Source organism: Sus scrofa, chromosome 1 (genome assembly GCF_054392235.1).
Source record: "Sus scrofa isolate SSC_HxYL_T2T_F1_AM1 chromosome 1, Sscrofa_HxYL_maternal_Yorkshire_Landrace_v2.0, whole genome shotgun sequence".
Taxonomy (NCBI): domain Eukaryota; kingdom Metazoa; phylum Chordata; class Mammalia; order Artiodactyla; family Suidae; genus Sus; species Sus scrofa.
Window position 1 is genome coordinate 100,352,101 of NC_139383.1, and position 9,122 is coordinate 100,361,222.

At 35.1% G+C, this 9,122-nt stretch overlaps 1 pseudogene; it reads right to left on the minus strand.

Moving 5' to 3' along the window:
- On the minus strand, positions 1 to 1,000 carry LOC110258890 (olfactory receptor 5G3-like; annotated as a pseudogene).
- Between the last annotated feature and the right edge of the window lie 8,122 nt (positions 1,001 to 9,122).

A 9,122-nucleotide genomic window follows, 5' to 3' on the forward strand; every position in this document is an offset into this window, starting at 1 on the left:
TCAGTGTGGTATCCTTTTTACCACGTATAATGGAATCAAACTCTGTGGTACAGGATAATTAGAATTCTTTTTTTTTTTTAAAAAAATGTTCCTTTCAAACTTCCTACTGAATGCATTTTTCACCTCCTTGTTCCTCAAGCTGTAGATGAGGGGGTTCAACATGGGGGTCACCACAGTGTAAAACAGAGAAACCACTTTATTGATATCTAGGGAGGAACTTGAGCCAGGTCGCACATAAATGAAGAAAAGAGTCCCATAGAGGATGGAGACTGCTGCCAGGTGAGAAGAACAGGTCGAGAAAGCTTTCCTCCTCCCACCAGCAGTCTGGATCCTCAGGATGGCTACCAGGATGCAAACATAGGAAATCATGATGATCAGGCTACTGAGAACCTCTACTGTTCCAGCCAAGGTGAAAAGCGTAAATTTAATCACTGAAGTGTCTGCACATGCTAGGGAAAGCAGTGGCGAAATGTCACAAAAAAAGTGATTGATAACATTTGGACCACAGAAGGGTAAGCAGAAGGTCAATGTGGTATGAGTCATGGTGCTCATGAGAGCCACAGCATAAGGGCCCATCACCAGCTGCACACAGACCCTTTGGGACATGATCTGTGAATACAGCAAGGGCTTACAGATAGCTAGGTACCGATCATAGGCCATGGAAGCCAGGAGGAAACATTCAGTTGCCACAAAAAGACCCAGGAACCACATCTGTGCAGCATAACCCAAGAAAGAGATGCCTTTTTTATCAGCAAAGATATCACACAGCACCTTGGGCACAATGGAAGATGATGAACACATGTCTACAAAGGACAGGTGGCTAAGAAAAAAGTACATAGGTATGTGGAGTCTGTAATCCATCCAGATGAGAGTGATCATCCCCAAGGGTGACAAGATAGACAAAGACCAGAGTGACAAAGAGGATAATCTGCTGATGGAGATGATCAGTGAGGCCCAAGAAAAGGAATTCAGTCACTGCAGTCTGATTCTAATCTTCCATTGATCTTTTGTAATCTGTTTTAAGAAGAAAAATCTTTATTATAAAATTATATAGTAATTACATGTAGAGCTTGATAAAAATATGGAGACTATATCCATTACATTTATGACTATTCACAATTATCATGATTACTGGCTAATGCCACATATTTTCAGCAGTCACAAAGACAATGCTAGGCTTGGATTAGGAGCACTAGCCATTGCATGAATGTTCTTCTATATGTCCACCTAAATATGACAATATAGGTGTGTAAAGTAGGGGGTTGAATAGACTGCTTCTACTTTTGTCAAAACCACTATGTCTGTACGTATGTATGTATGCATATACATATACATATGCATTTAAATGTAAGTCATTATTAGTCTTCTATAAAACAATGGGGAGAGTCTATGTGCCCTCTTCATAGCTAAAATTATGGGACCTTAGAATTCTTTGTGGACACTACAGTAACTCTATATTGTAAAGAAATAAACAAGAAAATTGGCTCTGAAAATGTGACAAAACTGGGTACTCAGTTTTTTAAGGATTTGAACACAATGCCAATCTACTCTTTTTGGAAACCCTTGGCTTGAGGTGGGGGAGTTTATACTCCCAAAGTTCAAACTTATCCTGGTGTTTCTCCATCATACTTCAAAAACCTCATACTATCCAAAATGCAGTGTACTCACGTCTTTAAAGATATCTTTTATGAAGCTCCTTAGATTGCTTCAAAAGGAATAATTATTTTCTGGACATAAGAATGGGACATTCAACTTCCCTCATGATGGCACCGTTTTCTAAGAGGCATGACTTTCTAGGTCCTCGGTAAAGAAGACAAATCCCTCATCTTGAAGATCTTGGGAGTAAAAAAGATACTCCGACCTGCACATTGATTCACACACTGTACAGAATAAGGGACTTTTTCTTGGGAGTTTTCAATGCTTTAGAGCCAGGTCCTAAAGAACTCAAACCTCAAGGGCTTACACCTGGAGGGACAAAATTAACATGATCTTGGTGGCATCTAGACCAACTGTTATATCTTTTTTAAACTTTATTTTTGTTAAGTATAGTTGATTTACAGTGTTGTGTCAATTTATGCTATACAGCGTAATGACCCAGCCATACAAATATATTCATTCTCAAGTGTCATATCTTAACCGTACCTTTTCTCAAAGAGAAGTTTCCCTAACATTACAATGTGTGGTTTTCCCCTCTGGGGTCCTCCTCTGTCAGAAGGAAGCTCTCTTTTCTATGAGACAGGAGTTAGGCATCAGCACCTGGCATCAGCTGAGAGGAGGGCATTTGCTGCCTGGTTCTGGAGCCACCTTACCTGGATGTAATCTTAATCTCATCATCTACTGACTGTGTTAATTTAAGCAAGTTTTTAAATCTCTCTATGCCTCACTCTCTCAATCTCTTAAGTACAGAAAAAATGGCTACTAGCTCACAAAGAAGTTGGGTGGATTTAATGAAGACATTAAAGAAGAGTATCCAGCACAGAATCATTGTTCATTAATGTTATTCAGTATCCTAAGGGGTCTGTGGCACAGCTGAAGAGACAGTATTTTTGATATAAAAATAAAACATCAAAAGTTCAAAGTGGCAATTGCTTATCTCTATGCAAAAAAAAAAAAATTACTGGACTCTAAAGGAAGACCAATTCACTATAAATTGGAACACATGACAATTTTTTCAGAGAAGGTACTGTTATGAAAGATAAGTATAATTTGGATAAACTGAAGTTAATGGGAAAGGCATTACAGGCAATGCTAAGGGGATGAACAGAAGCAAGGAAGTAGAAACAGAGTCAAAAATATGTTTCATAAAGAAGGGTCATGAGAGAGGAGGAATGTACAGAGTCTGATGGCATAGGGTGAATGCTCTAAGTGGCTATCTTCTCTGAGAACCTGATTATTATCCCATCAAGAAAGGCACATTTCACTCCCATAACACTTCACTGTTAGCTCATGTATGCTCTCTTATATATTTATCTCAGAAAGCTGTCCATAATCGTGTTATGTACAGATTTGTTGAATTAGTGGAAAACAAATTTATAAAATCTATATAATTCATAATGGTTCATATTTACTAACTAAAATTATGCTGTCTACTTTTTTTTTTGCCTTTTTGCCTTTTTTCTAGGGCCGCACCCATGGCATATGGAGGTTCCCAGGCTAGGGGTCTAATTGGATCTGTAGTTGCCGGCCTACACCAGAGCCACAGCAACTTGTGACCCAAGCCACATCTGCAACCTACAACACAGCTCATGACAACACTGGATCCTTAAACCAATGAGCAAGGGCAGGGATCAAACCCACAACCTCAAGGTTCCTAGTCAGATTCGTTAACCACTGAGCCACGACAGGAACTCCTGTCTACTTTTCTTTATACTTCATTTATTTTTATTAAAGTATAGTTGATTTATAATGTTCCTTCAATTTCTGTTGTACAGCAAAGTGACCCAATCATACACAGTTCCCTGTGTTGTACAGTAGGGTCCCATTGCTACACTGTCTACTTTTAACTAAAGATGTCAGGGAAAAAGTATTTCTATTTGTTATTCTTATTAAAAGCAATGAGAACATTATGAAAATAGATTTTTTAAAGAAAATGACAGTACTTTAAACCTATGGGAAAAAAGGAATATGAAAAATAACAGAAAGTATTTGATTAAAAAAAGTATGAGAAAATTCTTCTTTGTCACATTAAAAAAATAAAAAAATAACAGCATTCTGTGGAATATCAAGGTTGAATAAAGAAATAGCCAAAAGTATATCAGGTGACTGGAGGTAAGCTGGCTGAGCTCAAGAAAGAAAATTATACATATATTTGTCAGTCACATGAAACAAAACAAACAAAAGGAGAATAAATCCTACTGAAAATAATCATGGAAGATGTTTGAGAAATTTTCAAAAAATTTTAAAGAAAATACAATTTCAGAAGGTTTAGAGAAAAAATGATCAATATGCAAAAAGGAAGGTAATAATATACAAATAATTGGTATCTCCAAAGAAAGAGATAATAAAAATTCTCAAACATAAGATCTCTATGGAGTAAAACTACAGAAAATATCTTAAGGAAAAAAAAATAAATAACTCTTGGTTTCTTCTGGTGAAGTGTCTGGATTTTATTATTTTTATTTGTAAAGGACAAAACTCAAACTCTTCTCTGAATTTCTACCATGTCATCCCACATGCATTAAAATGAATACCCTTAAAGATGGAATCAAGACTGGAAAACTTTGGGGTTTATAGGAAATGGCGGTATGACAATAGCAAATCAATCAATAAAGATACTAATTTGAATAGTACAGCAATATAATCAAACTTCACAAACTCAAAATAAAAGAAGAGGTAATTTTATAATTACTCTTAGCCTACAAATCTCCTCCTCTTTGTATAGGGAATTATTAAATGTTGTTTAAGTGTAACAAATATTATTTTATGTATAAGTATATTTTAAGACAGAAAGTCTGCTGCTAGGGGCACTGAGAATAATAAAGTAATCTACCAAAATCAGGCTACAGAAAGAAAATAAGAAGAAATATAAATGTACTAATGTTAATATCTTCATAGCAACATGGTCTCAAGGCAATAATTGTGTCCCATATCTAATCTCCAACATTCAGCCAAGTAGTAGCTACTTGGCTTTATAGCTACTACTTGATAAATTAAACTTTAATACCATATATTTAATATTCTTAACTGTTTATTGGAGTCTATTCATAGTTTCTCCTAAAGTGAAAAAAATAATTTAAAAGGAGCCTTATCATTTATTTACTCATTGTGTACTTCTACCACATCATGAGATTGCCTCTCCTTCTAGCCAGCAAGAAGGTTTTAAAATCATATCTTAGTTAAATTTCAGGCACTCCATCATTACACTTGTTATTAGCCCCCCATCATTACATTGCTTATTAGCCTGGCAGACTCTGTTTGTGCCTTACTCTAATCATTTCAGTAGACACCAGCCAACTTTACCTGCCACCACCTGTGTTTCTTTATTAGAGGATTTCTCTTTACACTACTTTTCTACCCCCCATCAAAACAGATGTGCCAAAAATAGTTAAATAAATAAAAGAACACTCCTCATGAGAAGATATCAACCAAGTACTGATTCAAAGAAATGAGGAAATGAGGCAAAAATGAATAAAGAATAGATGGGACAAAAAGAACACAAAAAGTAAGATGACAGATTTAAGACGAAGCATATCAATAATCGCTCTAAATGTAAATTCTCCAAATAGCCACAAATAAAATGTAAAAAAAATTATTATTGTGAATAAAGGAAGATAAACAATATAACTCCTAAGAAATACCTATTTTAAATATGAAGACTCATATAGGTTAATGTTGAAAGGTTATACTCTACCAAACATTTAAATTAACATCTATCCTTCTGAAATTATTCCAAAAATTTTCAGAAGAACACTCCTGAACTCATTCTATGTTTCCACCACCAACTTTACACCAAAGCTAGACAAAATATAACAAAAAAAGAAAACTACACATTAATATCACTGATGAACATAGAAGTGAAAATTCTCAAAAAAATATTAGCTGAATCCAACAATCCATTAAAAGGATCAAGTAGGATTTAGCCCAGGGATGCAAGGATTTTTCACTACCTGCAAATCAATCAATGTGATATACCATGTTAACCAACTGAAGAATAAAACCCATACTATCATTGCAATAGGTGAAGATAAAACTTTGGATAAAATTAAACACCATTTATGATTAAAAAAAAAAAAAACTCTCCAGAAAGCAGACGTGGAACACACCTCGACACAATAAAGGCTATATATGACAAACCTAGTGCTAACATCATACTCAATGGTAAAAAGCTGAAAGCATTTCTTCTAAGATCAGGAACAAGACAAGGGTTGTCCACTCGCCACTTTTATTCAACATAGTTTTGGAAGTCCTAGCCACAGCAGTCAGAGAAGAAAAAGAAACAAAAGGAATTCAAATTGGAAAAGAAGCGAAACTGTAACTGTTTGCAGATGATATGATGCTATATTTAGAAAATCTTAAAGACACTGTCAGAAAACTATTAGACATCCTTAGTGAATTCAATAAAGTTGCAGGATAAAAAATTAATACTTAGAATATTAATATACAGAATATATTGCATTTCTATATACTAACAACAAATGTTCAGAAAGAGGAATTAAGGAAACAGTGCCATTGTATCAAAAAGTAGAAAATATCTAGAAATAAACCTACCTAAGGAGGCAAAAGACCTGTAGTCTGAGAACTATAAGACACCAATGCAAATAATTTGAAGACAATACAAACATGTGAAAAGATATACCATATTCTTAGATTGGAAGAATCAATATTGTTAAAATGACCATATCTCCTAAAGCAACCCACAGATTCAATGCAATCCCTATCAAAATATCCGTGGCATTTTCCCCAGAACAAGAATAAATAATTTTTTTAAATTTATATGGAAACACTAAAGACACAGAATAGTCAAAACAATCTTGAGAAAGAACAGATTTTGAGAAATCATGCTCCCTGTCTTCAGGCTGTGTTACAAAGCTACAGTAATCAAAATGGTATGGCACTGGCACAAAAATAAATACAGGTCCTAAAACTTTAGCAAAATATTTCTATCCTGAAACAGGATAGAAAGCCCAGAAATAAACCCACACATTTATGGTCAATTAATCTACTACAAAGAAGACAAGAATACGGAGTTCCCATCGTGGCGCAGTGGTTAACAAATCCGACTAGGAACCATGAGGTTGCGGGTTCGGTCCCTGCCCTTGCTCAGTGGGTTAACGGTCCGGCGTTGTCAAGAGCTGTGGTGTAGGTTGCAGACGCGGCTCGGATCCCGCGTTGCTGTGGCTCTGGCGTAGGCTGGTGGCTACAGCTCTGATTCAACCCCTAGCCTGGGAACCTCCATATGCCGTGGGAGCGGCCCAGGAAATAGTAACAACAACAACAACAACAAAAAGACAAAAGACAAAAGACAAAAAAAAAATAAAAGAAGACAAGAATACACAATGGAGAAATGATAGTGTCTTCAACATGTGATGCTGGGAAAATTGGACAGCTACCTGTAAAAGAATAAAATTACAACATTCTCTAACACCATACGCAAAAGTAAACCCAAAATGTATTAAATACCTAAATGTAAGACTAGATACTATAAAGCCCCTAGGGGATGATATAGGCAGAAAACACTTTGACATGAATTAAAGCAATATTTTTTTGGATTTGTCTCCTAGTGTTATGCAAATAAAAGCAAAAATGAACAAATTGGACCTAATTAAACTTAAAAGCTTTTGCACAGCAAAGGAAACCACAAACAAAATGAAAAGACAACCTACTGAATGGAAGAAAATATTTGCAAATGATATGACCAAAAGGGGATTAACTTCCAAAATATACAAATATCTTATACAGGCTAATATTAAAAAAAAACAATCCAGTCAAAAAATAGACAAATCTAAACAGACATTTCTCCAAAAGAGACATACAGATGTCCTTTGGACACATGAAAAAATGCTCATCATTGCTAATCATCAGGGAAATGAAAACCAAAACCAAATTGAGATATCACCTCATACCTCTCAGAATGACTATCACCAAAAAGAACACAAATAACAAATGTTGGTGAGTATGTGGAGAAAAGGGAACATTATACGCTGTTGTTAGGAATGTAAGTTGGTACATCCACTTTGGAAAACAGTATTCCAGTTCTCAAATGATAGAACTACCATATGAACCAGTAATTTCAATCTTGAGTGTATGTCAAAAAAAAAATGAAAACACTAATTTGAAAATATTACATGCACCTCAATGTTCATAGTAGCATTATTTCCAATTGCTAAGTTATAGAAGCAACCTGTGTCTATCAACAAATGAATGGATTTTTTAAAAAAATATAACACACACACACACACATATATATATATACATATATACATATATATTCATATGTACACATATATATGCATACACACAATGAAATACTCCCAGCCACAAAAAAAGAACAAACATTGCCATCTGTAGCAACATGGATGGACTTGGAGAGCATTATGCCAAGGGAAATAAATCAGACAAAGAAAAATACCATATGATATCACTTATCTATGAATCTAAAAATTATAGCAAACTAGTAAAAATAACAAAAAAGAAGCATACTCACAGATAGAACAAAGTAGTGGGTACCAATGGGGTGGGATGGGCAATATAGGTGTGGGAGGGAAGAAGGTGCAAACTACTGGGTGTAGGATAGGCTCAAAGATGTACTGCATAACACAGGGAATATAGCCAATATTTTGTAATAACTATAAATGGAAAGTAACATTTAAAATTGTATAAACACTTAAATACAAAAAAGAAAAGAAATCCCATCAAAAAAGAAATTGAATCAATAATATATTTTTAAAAATCCCAATAAATAAAAATCCAAATCTTGGCAGCTTCACCAGAGAATTCTGTCAAGAATTTAAGGGAAGAGTTTTGGGGGTTTTTTGTTTCTTTTTTGTTTTTTGTCTTTTGATTATTTTTTGTTTATTTTATTGTGTTTGTTCTTTTATTTGGCTTCATTTTTTTGTCTTTTTAGGGATGCACCTTCAGCATAAGGAAGTTAAATTGGAGCTAGGGGTTAAATCAGAGCTGTAATTGCTAGCCTACGCCACAACCACAGCAATGCCAGATCTGAGCCATGTCTTCAACCTATACCACAGCTCACAGCAATTTCTGATCCCTAACTTACTGAGTGAGGCCAGGGATTGAACCCATGTCCTCATGGATACTAGTTGGAATCATTACTCATGAGCCACCTCAGGAACTCCTAAGGGAAGAATTAATGCCTGTTGTTCTCAAACTATTCCAAAAAAACTACAGAGGAAATAGTGTTCCTGAATTCATTCTACATGGCCAATATCACCCTGATACCAAAACCAGATGAATATATCACAAATAAAGAAAATGATAACAAAGACAAAAAAGACAACAAATAACAAGTATTGGTGAGGATGTGAAGAAAACTGAACACTTGTACGCTGCTGGTGAGACTCTGCTGTGGAAAAGAGTATGGATGTTCCTCAAAAAAATTAAAATAGAACTGCCAGCTATTTCACTTCTGGGTATTACCCAAGGAAAACAAAAAGTAATTCGTG